Source organism: Staurois parvus, unplaced genomic scaffold (assembly GCF_062004578.1).
Source record: "Staurois parvus isolate SC_StPar_1 unplaced genomic scaffold, SC_StPar_1.0 ptg000362l, whole genome shotgun sequence".
Classification (NCBI taxonomy): domain Eukaryota; kingdom Metazoa; phylum Chordata; class Amphibia; order Anura; family Ranidae; genus Staurois; species Staurois parvus.
Window position 1 is genome coordinate 3373548 of NW_028318158.1, and position 12114 is coordinate 3385661.

Sequence of the window (12114 nt, forward strand, 5' to 3'; positions counted from 1 at the left end):
CAGAAAGTCACCCGTGATCTGTACCGATATACACAGAAAGTCACCCGTAATCCGTACCGATATACACAGAAAGTCACCCGTGATCTGTACGGATGTACACAGAAAGTCACCCGTGATCCATATAGATATACACAGAAAGTCACCCGTGATCTGTTCCGATATACACAGAAAGTCACCCATGATCTGTACCGATATACAAAGAAAGTCACCCGTGATCTGTACCAATATACACAGAGAGTCACCCGTGATCTGTACCGATATACACAGAGAGTCACCCGTGATCTGTACCGATATACACAGAGAGTCACCCGTGATCTGTACTGATACACACAGACCTTATTGCCAGGGGTAGTGTGCCGTAGAATGTACACTCCACCATACACCACATAAGATCCGGCATACTTAAAGTAACTACTATTTTTTACAGCCAAGGAAGCTGCCATCTTCATCTCTGTTTGGTTGGCAGTTGCCATGGTGCTGCACATGTGATCAGTTATGACACCAGATATTTGATGGCTTGACTGTTGGGATGAGAGAACAAACAACTGTGACAGTGATCATTCATGGCATGCTTTGATTTTAAAGCGGAAGTAAAGGTATTCATACTCACCTGTCCAACGGTCCCTCGCCGGTGTCTTCTTCTTTGGGCCTCTTCATTGGCCAGCAGGGGATTGCATAATTCCTGCGCATGCGCAGGAGCCTGCCATCCTGGCACTCCGAGACAGGCCCAGCACTTTAAGCTGAGGGCTACATAGACAGCTCATTTTACAGCGCCGGAGAAGACAGCAAGCAGGCAAGTTGAGGCATCTTATTGCAGGAGGGACAGTGCAAGTTTTTTCTGCAATAAAAGCCTGCCTGCTCTCTGTTTCTTACAATGGAACCAATAGAATCATGTAGCAGGACTTAATTTTCTGGTTAAGGTTCCACTTTAATAATCGGAGGGTTTAGTTCTGCTTAAAAAAAGTGACGTCACACCTCACACCATATCCGTTGGGCAGAATTGTCCAAGGCAATCCAAACACATAGACAAGGTAATTTGCCATACATCCTATTCTTTCAGTGTGTGGTGCTCTTTGAAAAAAAGTAGAACAGGATGGATTTTTATGTAATCAAATAAGTAAGTGCAGCGCTAAATGAATGTATGATTAAAATTATAAAAAGTCCAGATAAATGAACATATGTTGAACTCCAGCTGAAAGCTGTAACAATCCACAAGTGACAATCTGTGCAGATATCAGTGCAATAGCAGCAATAATACTTCAGTGATGGTGCTCCAGAGCAGTGGGGTAAGAATACGCACTCACCAGATGCGTAATGTATATACGCATTAAATCAAACAATGGAAGTCCCCTTTAGGAATCGGATGTAGCCAAGCCAAGGATAATACTCCCTCTGGATAATGGTGGTGCCTCAGGAGCTCTCAGGTAGTAAAGGATCCAGTCAGCCAGAGATCCCCTTTAGGGATGGGTGGGTGTAGAAGCCTGTTGGACAGGGACTCCCTCCTCTGGATACTGTGGTGGATCAGGTGGGTTCTTTTGTTATTCTGAAGAAGTAGATGTTTGTTTATTTGGATTTTTATGCAGCTCATTGTGTTGTGACATGCTACACCACACTGCAGTGCATACATTTAAAGCCTACGCTCACCTAAAACAAAAACAAAAAAAATCAGCACTATGGACATTATTTACTTTTAGTAAGATCTACCCCTGTGCTGATGACACTTTTGTCAAAATCCTCCTCCTCCAATCTCCCCTTCACCCCTACCATCATAATTTTCCAGTGTAGTGGGGTTAATAGAACTAAGGGCTGTGATGGGCACACACCAAGAGTGCCCAACTATGCCCATCCTTTCTGAATCATCTGGGCAGGTGAGTATCCAAGTCAGGAAAACAGTTATTGCAGGTAATTGGGGATAAAAAAAAAATCAGAGGAGTGAGCGAAGTTCCTCTAAGACCAATGGAAAGGTGACAACCTTAATAAGCCACACACCAGAATGAAGCACTCTTGAAAAAAACCATTCCAGTTGACAGAAACAATCCCCAAATTAGATGGAAAGTAAATAATCCTAGATTCCAGGCAGGGAGGTTGTAAATATTCTGGTAGTATCATATACAGTACTTAGCAGAATCTGGAAAACCTCTTAATGGAATAATGTCACAAATGCCTTGTAGTAAATAGTCTGCAGGAATACACATCTGTCAGCCTGGGATTTGTGATCTATTCTACTCATGTACAGATGAACGGCTCAATGTTAAGTTTCATACAATTTTCATAATTCTTACGGTAATTTAGATGCATTCATAAATGATAATAATAAAATTGCAATCTGTTAGACATCAAATATTCCTATATTATGAGGTGCAGAAGGTTAACGGGACATATGACATTTTTTGAGGAAAATATGCATAACATCCATATCATGTTTGATTTCTATCAAATTGTGATTTCATTCTTTTCAATAATTCATTGGTTGTTGGATTATAAAACTTTGCCATCTGGAAAGATAGATATAGTTTAAGAATTGACATTAAGAGAGTGTCTGATGCATAATAAAACACTTCAGCACTGCTATATCACACCCCTTAGTTTTTTTGATTGGGTGGGGGTTATCTCAGTGACACCTTCTAGTGCAGGGGTTCTCAAATTACGGCCCGCGGGCCACATGCGGCCCGCCGAGGACATTTATCCGGCCCGCCGGGTGTTCTGTAGTAGCAAGATGAGTTCCCCTATGAAGATGTGTGTCCCTGACGCATCTGCAAATGTCACGGTTTTCGGCAGAAGTAGCCGATCGCCGATCAGCAACCACAGCACAGAGCTGTCACTGTTAACCCCTTTTCTGCTGCACCGCTGATTACACTTACACATGCCGCTCATCCCACGGATCATTAGCCGCCGAAGCTCCAGCAAGATGGATCAAAGATGCGTATTGGGGAGCATCATGGATCGGAGAGAGGACAGTTACATGGGGGGGGGGTTGTGACATGGGGAAGACACTGACATGTGGGGGGGTCAGTGACATGGGGGGGGGCTGTGACATGCAGAGGACAGTGACATGTGGGGGGCCAGTGACATGTGCTGGGGACAGTGACGTGTGGGGGTCAGTGACATGGGGGGGCTGTGACATGCGGAGGACAGTGACATGTGGGGGGCCAGTGACATGTGCTAAGGACAGTGACATGTGTGGGGGTCAACAAACAAGAGATCCCTGTGCTCAAATCCATACAGCTAGTGCATGCATTTATCCATCAGGTGCTAAAGGGGTGTAACCACATTAACTCTAGAAATTCTGAAGGACCCTCTGCACATTGGTATATACCCTTTCAAGCAGACCATGCAATAAATAGGGATATTTGGTTCACACATATTGCAATACATGCTTAAGCTGGCCAACTGCGTCAAAGTAATCCCTCTATGGCCAGTCCTACTCTGCCCTGCATACGCAAGTGCTACTGTGGACACAATGCTAGCATAGGGGAAAAGACACAATGGGGAGTAGCCAGACCTGAACCTTGTAGCTCTCCCCATTGTGTCTTTTCCCCTATGCTAGCATTGTGTCCACAGTAGCATTTGCGTAGGCAGGGCAGAGTAGGACTGGCCATAGAGGGATTACTTTGAAGCAGTTGGCCATCTTAAGCATGTATTGCAATATGTGTGAACTAAATATCCCTATTTATTGCATAGTCTGCTTGAAAGGGTATATACCAGTGTGCAGAGGGTCCTTCAGAATTATGTGTGGGGGTGAGTGACATGGGGAAGACACTGACATGTGGGGGGGGGGGGGGGGTTCAGTGACATGGGGGGGCCATAACATGTGAACAAATCTGCGGGTGTCATTAACTTTTTTTTTTAAACTATAGTCCGGCCCTCCAACGGTCTGAGGGACAGTGAACTGGTCTCCTGTTTAAAACGTTTGAGGACCCCTGTTGTAGTGGATCTGCAGTACGTTGCTGCAATTGGCAGCTGAAGCTCTTGATTTCTATCAGAACTATGAAGGAATGCTAAACATTATTATAATGTAAGCTCCATTAGCAGGATCCTCCTAATCCTTCTATATTGAACTGTTTTCTGATTGTTCTGTCTCCCTTTATGTTGTAAAACGCTGTGCAAACTGGTGGCGCACTCCTCAGTGGGGGTATGTTATTGTGCTGGTACTGATGCACAAAATTGCGCTTACATGTCACTACATAAACACCCTTCTGTACTGCGATCGGGAGCACACACTAATAAGGAACTCAGTGTAGGTTGATTAAAGTTGTATTTAAAGTAGATTTTTAATGCTGAAGATGATTATAAGTTATATTGTATTAGATTGCCTCTTTAACTAGAACATTCCAGCTAGAAACCTCAGCTCAGCTATATATTTATATCCATTAAAAGCATGTGATGAACAAGATGTCTTTGTTAACAGTATGATTTCTAATACTTTTTTGTAATGTAAATGACAGTATGACTGACCTTTGACTATTTGGAAGTTCACTAAATATAGGGCTATTCATAAACTCACTCTTGATTGACTTATTATGCTGTATTTTTGTAATGTAAAGAATGTGACTAACATATCATTTGCATATGTAGATTACATGATTTGCATATTCTTATTTTGTTGTATTGTAAATGTCCTATGATTTGCATAAAGCTTTCATTGATCCACTTTACCAAAAACTTTGGAGCAAGAGCAATAATTATAAACTGGAGCTCACAGTTAACTCTAAACTGATGACCTGTAAATGCTTTTAAAGGGTCATCTATGGAAATTTTTGAGCATTTTTGGCAATATCACGGGTACATGCAATTTTAAGACTTGGCATGTTTCATATCTATTTACTCGATGCACCCTATCTTTTATATTTTACAAAAAAAATAGGCATTATATTGTGTGTGTTTGCACTAAAGTTCATTTAATTATATTTTTTACCTGTAAATTTGTGTTTGATAAACAGTTGCACAAGTATTGTGTGACATAAAAAATTGCAACAATCATCTTTTTATTCTACAGGGTCTCTGCTTTCAAAAAATATATAATGTCCCGGGGGTCTAAAGGAGAATTACAGCCAAAGCTCTTTTGGCTGTACTTCTGTGGATCACAGGAGTGCAGTGTGTTCTGCACTCCTGTGGCCCATTTTCAGCTGACGTCAGGCTGAAGTGTGCTGTTGGCTGATGTCACTCAACTGGTCCAGGCTGGGGAAAGATCCCGTCTTCAAAGTTGGGATCCACCTCAGAGTCTGGAGCGGCACCTGCCTCAGCCTCTCAATGATCCGCTGAGAGCATGAGCCAGTCGCTCCCTCTCCCATCACAGCCCAGTGCTCTGTTGAGCACGGGGGGGGGGGGGGGGCAGAGAGCGGTGACTGACAGTCACCGCTCTCTGCTCAGAGCATTTGTGAGAACTCAGCAATCAGTGGTCATGTGATTGCTGAGTTCTCACACTTAGAGCCGGTGGGGGACAGATGCAGCATCAGACTGATGCTGCATCCACCTAAGTAAGTATAATTGAGGGAAAAAAACACCCCATACTTCTCTTTTAAGTAATTTCATGGCCACAAAAAGCAGATTTTTACAAAAATGAAAATATTGCTCTGGTGCTGAAGTCGTTAAAGCGGTTCTAAAGGCTCAAGGTTTTTTATCTTAATGCATTCTATGCATGATGGTAAAAAACCTTCTGGGTGCGGCACCCCCCCTCCCAGCCCTCAAGCCCTTTATACTTACCTGAGCCCCATCTCATTCCAGAGATGTGCATTTGAGCAGTGGCTCTATGTGGTCTCTCTCTTTCGAGCCATTGGCTTCATCTGCTGTGTATCACAGCCAGTAAAACCAATGAGGTGAGAGCAGCTGGCAGCGCCGCACCAGGACGTGTGAATGGACACACAGAACATAGCTCGCGAGTGAGCCTACTCGAGTGCTCCCATAGCAAGAGGCACTCGGCAGGGGGGAAAAGCCAGGACCACTGTTGGAGGACCCAAAAAGAAGAGGATTGGGACTGCTCTGTGCAAAACCATTGCACAGAGCAGATAAGTAGAACATGTTATTTAAAAAAAATTCCTTTAGAATTACTTTAATCTGTTTCTATTTTATCCTGCCTGGCTCCCCCTACTCCCTTCAACATGCCAATGATATTTTAAATAAACCCTTTATGTTTCCTATACATTTTCTATACCTAATGATATAATCGCTTAGTCTATGTGCTTCTCTACGCAATGCAGGCAGATCATGGCTAGATTGTGAGCTTTCTCAAAACATTTCATCACCCTGCCTCAGCACTAGGGCTAGGTTCACATATGTGTGGGTGGTACCGCTGCGGATCTGCACAAAAATCTGTGCAGCCGCACCACCCGCACAGAGGAATGCAGACCCGCGGGCGGGTGCCATTAATTCTAATGGCAAGCCGTCCGCACTGGAAATCGCAACCGTACTGGGAACCGAGGTTCCCGTGCAGGCTGCGTTTTCAGAAGAAGTGCAGGGACTTCTTTCCTGTGTGTCCCAGGGCACAGGAGTCCATTCAAATGAATGGGCTCTTGTGCCCGCGCAAAACGCGGACCACAGGAACGCGGACATGTGAACCAGGGCAGGGGTAGACTGACAACTCATGGGGCCCCCAGGCAATAGGGGATCATGGGGCCCCTGTGTCCTTGCCCAAACTCAAAAAAGCCTATGAAAAAGGTACCGGGGCATCTCATGGGGCCCCCTAAAGACCCCGGGCCCTGGGGCAGTGTCCGAGTTTCCAAATGGTCAGTCCGCCCCTGAACCAGGGGTAATCCCTGATGCAAGCAATGGGTTGGCTCTTGAGAGGAGTTATGCAAATATCAAAATGCTTTGATGGGTGGATGCCAATTTGGAGGAGTGGGAGTTCCTCAGCAAACTATTTGCATGCACACTGATCTAGGTAATATCCATCTATGATGCTTAGCCTCCATGTTTAAAGCAGAGTTCCAGCCGTTTTTGTGTTTATTAAAATCAGCAGCTACAAAAACTGTAGCTTCTGACTTTTTAATAAACACACACTTACCTGTCCTGGAGTCCAGCGATGTTCTCACCTGTCCCTTCTCTCCTCCATGGCGCTGGCATCTCAATTGTGACAGCTTGCGGCTTCACATCCTGGTACCCACTGAGCATGCGCAAGACGCGCTGCCTATTCTAATTGGTCCAGCAGTCTTCTGGGACCTGTGAAAGTTCCCAGGAGACTGCGGGAGGGAGGAGGGGGCCGAACGTTCAGCTCACTTCACTGCAGCAAACTGAGCCAGAAGTGGGAGCGGGTGCTTGTCAAAAACAGGTATCCGCTCCCCCCCCCCCAAAAGGTGGCAAATATGGCAGTGGAGGGGGGGAGGAGGCAAATAAGCGGAGTTCCCACTTTAGAGTGAACTTAAAGGAACTGAAATCACAGGGGATAGTCAGGCTGCAGAGCAAAGAGCTAGATGATGCTAGATTTCCAACTAGGAAATTAAGCAGGCTCTATCTGATCTGCAGCAACTTCTAATGTACAGCTCAGTTTACAGTGAAATCAGAGAAATGTCATTACAGAAGAAGCCCGTACAGCCTTGCAAGATTGAACGTAAAGCCAGAGCTCAGCTTTTAAAATAAAAATAAAAAATACCTCCCACATAAAATGGTTTAAAGCTTCCCCTGTGCTGCTGGGTGCCACTACATCCAGTCCTGCCAAGTAGATGGCATATAACTGATATAAACTATAATTGTCTGAAGTGTAACAACGTTATTATATAACAGAATCCCATGACACACTGCTCTGAAACATTACATTTCTACTGAAATGATCGTTTATTAGGTACGCCAGCATTCCTGAGATCCCGTCTTCTTCCAGAGATCATAAATAATTAAATGTGACCCAGAATTGTGATCAAAGCACATGACATGCGAAAACATATATTTTTTGTTTATTTTGTTACATAAGAAGTGATCACTTCCTCACAGATAGAATTTATGAAAGAGAAATAAAACTGAGCCTTCTACCTCTCTGCAGCTGTCACTAGAAATTACAAAAGGCTTATTTTTATAGTTTGTTTTTTTTAGAACTTTGTAAAAGTGTGCAATGAGTTTTGACTTAACAAATGCAGCAATTCGCCCCTATTCACACCCTCCTCCTTGCCAAAATGCTGCGCTTCAAAAAACCCCGGAAACAAAAAACAAAACAAACCATGGGGAAAAAAGTTATCTAAAGGATAACTTCATCTTTAGCAATCCACCACTGATTACTTTTGAGAAAGGCAGTAGAGACTACTGCAGGTGTAAATGAGGCCTTTAAGTGGTTGTAAACCCTTACATATGCTCAATGAAGTGACTGGACTCAGGTAATACGCAGAGATTAAACAAATCCTCCTGCATACGTTGTACCTGTTTATCTGCATTCTTGTCTTCTCTACATCCATTCAAAGTGCTGAATTTATAAAGTTTGTCTAAGAGTTCAGAAAAAAAGGGGGCGTAGAGCTGAAATTATACTCTGCAGAGCTCAGTGAGGAGAGTTATGAGAGCTAATTGGAGGGAGGGGACACATCCCCTTCATACAGCACACAGGAGCAGAGCTGAGGCTGTCAATCTTCCATAGGTCCCCATTTTTCTCTTGGTGTCAGGAAAACTTGTCAGAACTAATTCATGCTGATAGCAGAGGAAGGAAGCAGCAGACAAAAATTACAGTGCTCTGGATTGTGACAAGTACACACTATAGAGGGATGTTGTCAGGAGTCAGCACAGGAGAGGACCATATATACAGTATGTAGCTACACCAAGAAACTGAGACCAGACCATGCATACAGTTGCAAGAAAAAGTATGTGAACCCCTTGGGATTACGTGGAGTTTTGCATGAATTGCACATAACATGTAAACATTCACAATGAAGAGAGGAAAAAGTATGTGAGGCCCTAGCTTAATGACTTCCCCCAGAGCTAATTGGAGCCAGGAGTGAGCCAACCTTGACTCCAATCAGTGTGATGATATTGGATGTGTTGCTGACAGCTGTCCAGCCCTTAAAAAACACACACCTGTTTTGGGTTTACTGGTTTCAAGAAGCACTGTCTGATGTGAACCATGCCTCGCAGAAAAGAGCTCTCAGAAGACCTACCATCAAGAATTGTTGACTTGCATGAAGCTGGAAAGGGTTACAAAAGTATCTCCAAAAGCCTTGATGTTCATGTGTCCACGGTAAGACAGACTGTCTACAAATGGAGAAAGTTTAGCACTGTTGCTACTCTCCCTAGCCGAGGTCGTTCTGTAAAAATGACTGCAAGAGCACAGCGCAGAATGCTGCATGAGGTAAAGAAGAATCCCAGAGTGTCAGCTAAAGACCTACAGAAATCTCTGGCACATGCTAACATTTTTGTTGACACGTCTACAATAAAGAAAACATTAAACAAGAATGGAGTACATGGGAGGACACCGCGGAGGAAGCCATTGCTGTCCAAAAAGAATATTGCAGCACGTTTGAAGTTTGCAAAAGAGCACCTGGATGTTCCACAGCACTACTGGAAAATATACTGTGGACAGATGAAACCAAGATTGAGTTGTTTGGGAAGAACACACAACACTATGTGTGGAGAAAAAAAGGCACAGCACACCAACATCAAAACATCATCCCCACTGTAAAACATGGCGGAGGGAGCATCATGGTTTGGGGCTGCTTTGCTGCCTCAGGGCCTGGACGGATTGTTGTCATTGATGGGAAAATTAATTCCAGAGTTTATCAAGACATTTTGCAGGAAAACGTACGACCATCTGTCCGCCAACTGAAGCTCCGCAGAGGATGGGTGATGCAACAGGACAATTACCCAAAGCATACAAGTAATTCAACAAAACAATGGCTGCAACAGCACAGAATACGCCTTCTGGAGTGGCCCAGTCAGAGTCCTGACCTCAACCCGATTGAAATGCTGTGGCATGACCTTAAGAGAGAGATTCACACCAGACATCCCAAGAATATTGCTACACTGAAACAGTTTTGTGAAGAGGAGTGGTCCAAAATGACTCCAGATTGTTGTGCAGGTCTGATCTGCAACTAAAGGAAACGTTTGGTTGAGGTTATTGCTGCCAAAGGAGGGTCAACCAGTTATTAAGTCCAAAGGTTCACATACTTTTTCCTCCCTGCACTGTGAATGTTTACATGTTATGTGCAATTAAACCATGGCAACATCTAATGTTTGTGTAGTATTATGTTCAGCAGACTGTGTTCTTCTATTGTTGTGACTTAGATGACGTTCAGAGCACATTTTATGCCCAATTCATGCAAAACTCCACGTAATCCCAAGGGGTTCACATACTTTTTCTTGCAACTGTATATATCTTTAAAGTGAGGTTTATTTATAGTGCACCATAAAACAAACACCAACATCAACATACATGAAAACATGAAAAGCAAACCTAACAACTAACTAAATATACACTGCTCAAAAAAATTAAAGGAACACTTTTTAATCAGAGTATAACATCAAGTCAATTAAACTCCTGGGATATTGATCTGGTCAGTTAAGTAGCAGAGGGGGTTGTTATTTTGTTTCAGCTGCTTTGGTGTTAATGAAATTAACAACAGGTGCACTAGATGGGCAACAATGTGATGACCCCCAAAACAGGAATGATTTTACAGGTGGAGGCCACTGACATTTTTTTCCCTACTCATCATTTCTGACTGTTTTTCACTAGTTTTGCATTTGGCTAGGGTCAGTGTCACTACTGGTAGTATGAGGCGATACCTGCAAGGCAACAAGGTAACAGAGAACTGAACACAGGGCAACACAGTCTGGTAGCAGCATGGCAAACAGGTTTCAGGACAGGAGCAGCCAAAACACTGAAGCAATGAGCCATACCCGAAGTGGAATAGAAGTACCCTCCCAGCCGAAGTGGAATAGAAGTACCCTCCTAGCCGAAGTGGAATAGAAGTACCCTCCTAGCCGAAGTGGAATAGAAGTACCCTCCCAGCCGAAGTGGAATAGAAGTACCCTCCCAGCCGAAGTGGAATAGAAGTACCCTCCCAGCCGAAGTGGAATAGAAGTACCCTCCCAGCCGAAGTGGAATAGAAGTACCCTCCCAACAGGTGTGTCCAGATGGACCTGACTGCTGGGAGACACCTGCTGGTGGACACTAAAACTGCAGCTTTCCTCCCAGGGAAGCACAGTGCCACCAGGAGGAGAAACAGGTCATGACAGATATGCTTTGTTCATATTTCATGTCTGAGGTTTACAACCACTTTAGCTAAGTGATTTTTTTTAAAGCAGCACCAAGGACATTATTTACATGAATAATGAATGTCTGGTGGCTTCTCTGTTCCTTGAAATCTTCTTTCCTTTGCCCCATGGATACCCTTTAGCACTGGAGTCCGGATGCAGACCTTCCATCCATGCATCTGTTTTCCATTCATCGCCTTTCATTGCAGGAACCGATAGTACAGCTTCTAAAGAAAAACCAAAGAATCCCCTGCGCTCTCTAAAGAAAAACCGAAGAATTCCCTGCGCTCAAGAATAGTGTGCTGATGATGGATAAATGTCAGGTCTTTGGCACTTCCAATGCCGGCATAGGCTTTTCTGCCTTCTAAGGGTCGGGGAAACCCAGGAGGATTGCTGTAAAATAAGGGGAAAAGGGCGCACCGTCCTAGTGCACTACCTGAGACAAAAACGTTAATAATAAAAGAATAAGTACATACTCACAAACAACTGTGATTACAATAGCTTGTCAAAGTCCAAAGCAAACTGGTCACCAAGTCAACTCCCAAACCGCAAAAGGAACCTTCAGATGCTGACGCGTTTCGAGGGACGCTCCCCTCTTCCTCAGAGCCAGTCCTCTGAGGTCCTCCTCGTGGTTTGGGAGTTGACTTGGTGACCAGATTGCTTTGGACTTTGACAAGCTATTGTTAACACAGTTGTTTGTCAGTATGTACTTATCCTTGTATTATTCAAGTTTTTGTCTCAGGTAATGCACTAGGCTGGTGCGCCCTTTTTCCCTTATTTTACAGTACAGCTTCTATGAATGGAGCAGGGATGGGCGGAAAAGGCAGGCACAGTTGGCATTTTTGACAAGTACCTGCGACAGATGGAAATGCTCATATAAAAGTAGAACCTAACTGTATGTGAGCACTGTAAACTGAAAACTATTTAATTCATTTTTATTATTCAAAGCAAACTCAC